We start from the raw sequence: 6805 nt of genomic DNA, 5'->3' as shown, positions 1-6805 counted from the left end.
GAACCACCAAGATTACTATTTAACTAGAATGAAAATATGTTGAAAGTGATGTGAAAACAAACTCAATGCAAACGAAAATAAGAAAAGATAAAGGAGGCGCAAGTAAAAGATAGGGGAGGCAATAGACGATAAATGGGTTACCCAGATATTGTTCAGCCTAGGACAATCGTTTCAAGTGCAAGAAACCTCTATTATGCTTCCTAATTAATGTAATAGTGAGTCGTGGAAATCCTTAATTACATAGTCCCAAATCTAAGGTCAACCATGCCTAACTCTATACATATCCCGGAGAAGAAATCGAACAATCTCAACACCTCTCACTCGTATAGAATTGCAATGAGCTCTAGGGATTCCAAATGATAAACCCTATTCCTATGTATAGACCTAACCCTTTGGTCCAGGTGAAAGATCCCTAGCCACAATTAAGCTCTAGATGCTAAAATCACTTCAACGCTTCACTCTGTTGTACTCGCAACTAATCCCTAGTGGAAGGTCATCCCTTAGCACATTCACTCTACTATGGACGCAAAGAACTCTTGGAATGTGGAGGTAGGATAGATCACACTAGAGGGGAAAGGGGATGCTTCACTACCTCTCGACTCACCTTCTCAACCCTCTCCGATCTAGCTTTGTCTAACTCTCATGGTGTGCCACTCACTCACAAGAGTTACCAACAAGAACTCTCCACCCTAGTGTTACTCTAGGGGAGTATTCATACAATCAAGTCTCCAAGATTGGAACTCACAATAAACATCAATTGATTGAAAGCATAATAAAAAGGTTCAATGAAACGAATATATCCTAGGGTTCACAAATACCCAAGTACCAACTAGGAGTTTAGCTCTCCATGGAGCAAAATACAATTTATAATGAAATTAAAAGTAAAGAGATGCAATCCATGAATGAAAACCTCCTTGTGCTCGTGTCGTAGGTCTTATGAATCGGCTGCGTCTTCTTCAAAGGTCCCCTCCTCAAACCTAGGGTACACCTCGCCAGGTCAGTGCCGACGAAAGCATCCCCAATAGCACTCTTCCGAAGGAAACGCGGTGTTGAAGGCCGTCAAACCTCTCCAAGGCCTTCTAAAGCCTCTCCAAAGATGGGGAAAGGTGGAAGAAAAGATACGAGAAAAGATGGAGAAATCGGTGCTGAATCAGGCTTTTAAAGGGCCAGAATCAGGCATCCACACGACCTGTGAATTCTCTAGAATTCTGATTTTTAGCCGACTATGAACAGTATTATGCTATAGTATTCCACCAAAAACCACTCCTGAATCCACTTTTCATCGAGGCAACATAAACGGTCACACGTTTAGGCCGTAGATCGCGTCGCTTTTTCAATAAACGGGTTCATTGGTGAAGATCTTGCTATCAATGGACAAGTCGAGATACGCAAATGTGACTGCCCTTGTGCCCCTCCAAATCATTGTAATTGCTTGAATACATGGAGGTTGGCACACATTCATGTATCTTTGAGCCCAACTTGTGTCTTCGCGTTTGTTCCTTCCAAGATTTCATCAAATAGTGCATTCACGATCTACTTTTGGCTTCTTTTCTTAAAACATAGCTTCACAACCCTACCTGCACTTAAACCTGATAAAAGTAATGCTCATTGTAAGAAAAGAACACTTTGCATTCTTAACACACAAGCACTTATCAAACTCCCCCACACTTAAGCTTTTGCTTGTCCTCAAGCAAAAATTAAAACATTAAAGCATAGACGAAGGAAATATTGGAAGTGCTTGGCCTTAGGTTCACCAAAGCATACAAAGAGAGCATTATGCAAGTAAGGGAAATTTCAACACTAAATACAAAAAATCAATGCACTAGCTAAAAACTTGAATAAAAAAGGACAACAAACCTGAAATCGTGTATGTGTGTGAACTCACTCAAAACAACCCAAAGTATACTCTTCAAAGTTCTAAGTACAAGGGACTTATTTATCTACAAACAGTAACAAAATTTCAAAGATGGTAGTAGCTTCACACATCTTCTAAGGCATCCCTTTCCAAAGTGGCCGCTAATGTGGCTTTCACACTTTCGAGGTGGTAACTCTTTCTACCGGAGTGATAGCTTTCACTCATCCTATGAGATAGCTCTTTCTCTCATTAGGGCATAACTAGTATCCGACTTATGAGAGTAGCTCCATACTTCATAGGTGGTAGCTTTTTCCACCCAAAAAGTACAACTAAACAATAAAACTAATTTTGTTCTTTCTTTTCATATTTCCTTTTTTTCTGTTTTTTTTTGTTTTTTGTTTTTTTTAGCAAAATAACATAAGAAACAAAACTAAAACTAGTCCCTTTAACATCAAACTTGAGTTTCCAAAAGAATTTAAAGAGTGAGTAGTGGACAAGTGTCAATCGGGCAAAATTCCTAAAAAGTCAAGCAAGAACTAGAGCATGAGAACATTCAATGTTAAAAATTCTTCTATACTCAAGAATACAATCATTGCAACTAAGGTGAACCGCCATTGGCTACGTGAGCATGTATGTTAATCAAAACTTGTGTAAAAGCCATGTGCAATGTGAACTCCTCCCCACACACACACACACACACACACACTTAAGATGTACATTGCCCTCAATGTACACATGCAAGCACAATAAAAGTAATACAATTTAGAACACATGTGCGAGTGGGCAATTGAAACAATACTCCCCTGACTCCCAGTGGTGCGTTTGATGGAGCTAAATCCTTGGCAGTTAAATTCCAACGGGCTGTGAAGCACACACGGCCAAGCGTAAAACACATTGACCGTATCTATGACTAATCCTCAATTTCCATACTGACAAGACCATCTACATGCATAAACAAGGGGGTTCAGTGAAGCTCAATAAACAAAAACAACTCGAGTATATAAAAAATAAAGCAATGAAATACGACTCGAGACAAAACTAAAAGATAAACTGAGAAGGAAGATCCTCTCTGAGCACACAAGTCCAAAATAAAATGCAAAAATGAAATGCGAAAAATAACAACAGAGAAGGTAAAGATGCCTCAAGTGTAGGTGTCAATTGCAGGTGACGCTGGAAAGAGAAGCTTACCGACAAAATGAGAATGAGAGAGTAGAAAATGGCCGGAAAACTCAAGTAACAACCCTTTAAAATGACGGTGAGAGGTCAAGAGAGTGCAAGGGTGTTCTTTGAGTGATTAGGATTGTAAAGATGAAGAAAACCAAAAAGATTTTAAAGAAAACCCACGGCTCTTGAGTTTTTGTGCATCCACACGGGCGTGTAGAAATTACCCACGCCCGTGTGACTCCCCAGGAGAGACCCACAGGGGCAGACGCATGCCCCTGTGGCTTCTCTGTCCTACCAAGAAAAGTCTCTAAGTGTTTCACACACCCGTGCGACAATTCCACACGGGCGTGCATCCTTACTAGGCAATTCACAGGGGTAAACGCACACCCATGTGTCTTCTCGAGATGGTGGAGAAATTCTCTGCAGAGAAACACACGCCCGTGCAGAAATTGTGCACAGGCGTGGACCATCACAAGATCGCTGACAGGGGCAAGTCCGCGCCCCTGTGACATCTCTGGATGAGCTCTGAACGAAAACGCACGCCCGTGCGAAAAATTCCACATGGGTGTGTGTTTTCTCTGGACACTTAGAAAACTTTGCAGGCTCTATAGAAGATTCTTGAACACCAATATACACTCAGGGCCTACCTAACAATTCAATTTTAACCAAAGAAAACATGAAAAACACGCTCAAACGACCAAGATTCTTCGCCACACACGATTAGGCACATGATAACACCACAGTGTCCACAAAAAAATCACAGCGAAAGCATTTAAGAATCAAGATACCAACACTCAAGGCCTTATTCATGCAAATACTAACTAAAAACTAGAAAAACATTAAAAACTTGGGTTGCCTCCCAAAAAGCGCTTGTTTAACGTCACTTAGCTTGAGGCACCTCTTCCTTACCTTATGGAGGCTTGAAAAGAGTGTATTCCTCCCGACTAGACATATATAGCTACTTCCTTTAAACAAAAAATCTGCTTGCCGGGATGGAATATTTGTTGGAGAGTCCAACCATCTTACCTTTGGCCTCCAAATAAACAATTTGGGTTGGGAATTGTCCAAGATTAACACAGGTGGGTCATTAGATGGCTTCAATCTCCTACCCACATCATCTTCCAAACCCAAAATCTCTTTCTTGCAATTTATGAATTGATAAATCCCAAAGAGTGGTGCTTGTTCCATTACCTTAGGATTTACTTCTTGTTTATTTGCAGCTTGAAAGTAACATGACACTAGCAAATCCCCTTGAAAATTTTCTCGCTGACAGGCACAATCTTGATTCACACTATCCAAAATCTCAAAATGGTATTCAGCTTCTTCCTTTTCATTTTCTGCACCAATGTACTTAATTTGCCTAACTTCTTCATTGTCGTTCACTACCACATCTTCTCTATAAGGAACTTGAATTGCTTACTCAAATGCTTGTTGTTCCTTGGAGAGTGTATCAAGTATCCCTCCTAATTGATGCTCAAGGTTTTTATAGGAGGCTTCATGACATCTTAGTGTGGTCTCCATATTTAGGACGCAGACATCAGATGCTTCAATGAAGTTAGCTAATACTCTTTGCAACTGAAGTGCATCCTCTCCGAGTATCTCACCCATTTAACATTCCTCTTGAGGTGCTTCCCAATATTGTCCATCACTACTCCACAAGAAGTTTGGGTAGCCCTTTTCAATTGGATGATATGTGTTGCAACAAAGAATGCCCTGTTGTTGTGAAGCAATAATTCTATCAACTTTTCCACTCAGAGCTTCAACTCGAGAATACAGAGCAATGAGCGGATTAATCATCATTTAATCTCCTAACTAAAAAAAGTAAGACATGACAAAAGAAAATAAATGAGAATGATGGAAGAATAATAAAGTCTGAAACAGAATGAATGATAAATAGTTAAAATAGCAAAGTACAAAGTGTCTCTAAACGCCTATTCCCCGGCAACAGCGGCAAAAACTTGATATGTCCGAATATACATGTAAATTGTAAGTGCACGGGTGTCGAAATAATAATACCCCGGTTAGAGAGTAGTCGAATCCACAGGGAATAGTGCTTAGAACCACCAAGATTGCCATTTAACTAGAATGAAAATATGTTGAAAGTGATACGAAAACAAACTCAATGCAAACGAAAATAAGAAAAGATAAAGGAGGTGTAAGTAAAAGATAGGGGAGGCAATCGACAATAAATGGGGTACCTGGATATTGTTCCGCCAAGAACAATCATTTCAAGTGAAAGAAACCTCTATTATGCAATAGTGAGTCGTGGAAATCCTTAATTACACAGTCCCAAATCTAAGGTCAACCATGCCTAACTCTATACATGTCCCGGATGAGAAATCGAACAATCTCATCACCCTCACTAGTATAGAATTGCAATGAGCTCTAGGGATTCCAAATGATAAACCCTATTCCTATGTATAGACCTAACCCTTTGGTCCAGGTGAAAGATCCCTAGCCACAATTCAGCCCTAGATGCTAAAATCACTTCAACGCTTCACTCTGTTGCACTCGCAACTAATCCCCAGTGGAAGGTCATCCCTTAGCCCATTCACTCTACTATGGACGAAAAGAACTCTTCGAATGTGGAGGTAGGATAGATCACACTGGAGGGGAAAGGGGATGCTTCACTACCTTTCGACTCACCTTCTCAACCCTCTCCAATCTAGCTTTGTCTAACTCTCATGGTTTGTCACTCACTCACAAGAGTTACCAATAAGAACTATCAACCCTAGTGTCACTCTAGGGGAGTATTCATACAATCAAGTCTCCAAGATTGGAACTCACAATAAACATCAATTGATTAAAAGCATAATAAAGAGATTCAATGAAATGAATACATCCTAGGGTTCATAAATACCCAAGTACCCACTAGGGGTTTAGCACTCCATGGAGCAAAATATAATAGATAATGAAATCAAAAGTAAAGAGATGCAATCCATGAATGTAAAACCCCTTTGTGTTCGTGTCAAAGGTCTTGTAGATGGGCCGCGTCTTCTTCAAAGGTCCCTTCGTCAAACCTAGGGCACACCTCGCCAGATCGGTGCCGATGCAAGCTCCCCCAATAGCTCTCTTCTAAAGGAAACGCGGTGTCGAAGGCCGTCAAACCTCCCCAAAGCCTTGCCAAAGCCTCTCCAAACCCTAGCCGCCGGTGCCTCCAAAGATGGGGAAAGATGGAAGAAAAGATAGGGGAAAAGATGGAGAAATCAATGCTGAATCACGGCTTTTAAAGGTCTAGAATCAGGCATCCATACGAGCATGTGGAATTTCCACACGCTCGTATGAATTCTCTAGAATTCTGATTTTTGGCCGGCTGTGATCATACAGTATTGTGCCAAAAAAACACTCCCGAATCCACTTTTCATTGAGGCAACATAAACAGGCACACTTTTATGCCATAGATCGCTTCACTTTTTCAATAAACAGGTTCATTAGTGAAGATCTTGCTATCAATGCACAAGTCGGGATACGCAAATGTGACTGCCCTTGTGCCCCTCCAAATCATTGTAATTGCTTGAATACATGGAGGTTGGCACACATTCACGTATCTTTGAGCCCAACTTGTGTCTTTGTGTTTGTTCCTTCCAAGATTTCTTCAAATAGTGCATTTCACAATCTACTTTTGGCTTCTTTTCTTAAAACATAGCTTCACAACCCTACCTATGCAAAAGAACACAAATACACATGTATTAGCACTTAAAACTGATAAAAGTAATGCTCATTGTAAGGAAAGCACACTTCGCATTCTTAACACACAAGCACTTATCAGCGTATTCATAAATAAAT

Source organism: Dioscorea cayenensis, chromosome 3 (genome assembly GCF_009730915.1).
Source record: "Dioscorea cayenensis subsp. rotundata cultivar TDr96_F1 chromosome 3, TDr96_F1_v2_PseudoChromosome.rev07_lg8_w22 25.fasta, whole genome shotgun sequence".
NCBI lineage: Eukaryota > Viridiplantae > Streptophyta > Magnoliopsida > Dioscoreales > Dioscoreaceae > Dioscorea > Dioscorea cayenensis.
Note: the sequence above shows the minus strand (reverse complement) of the source record.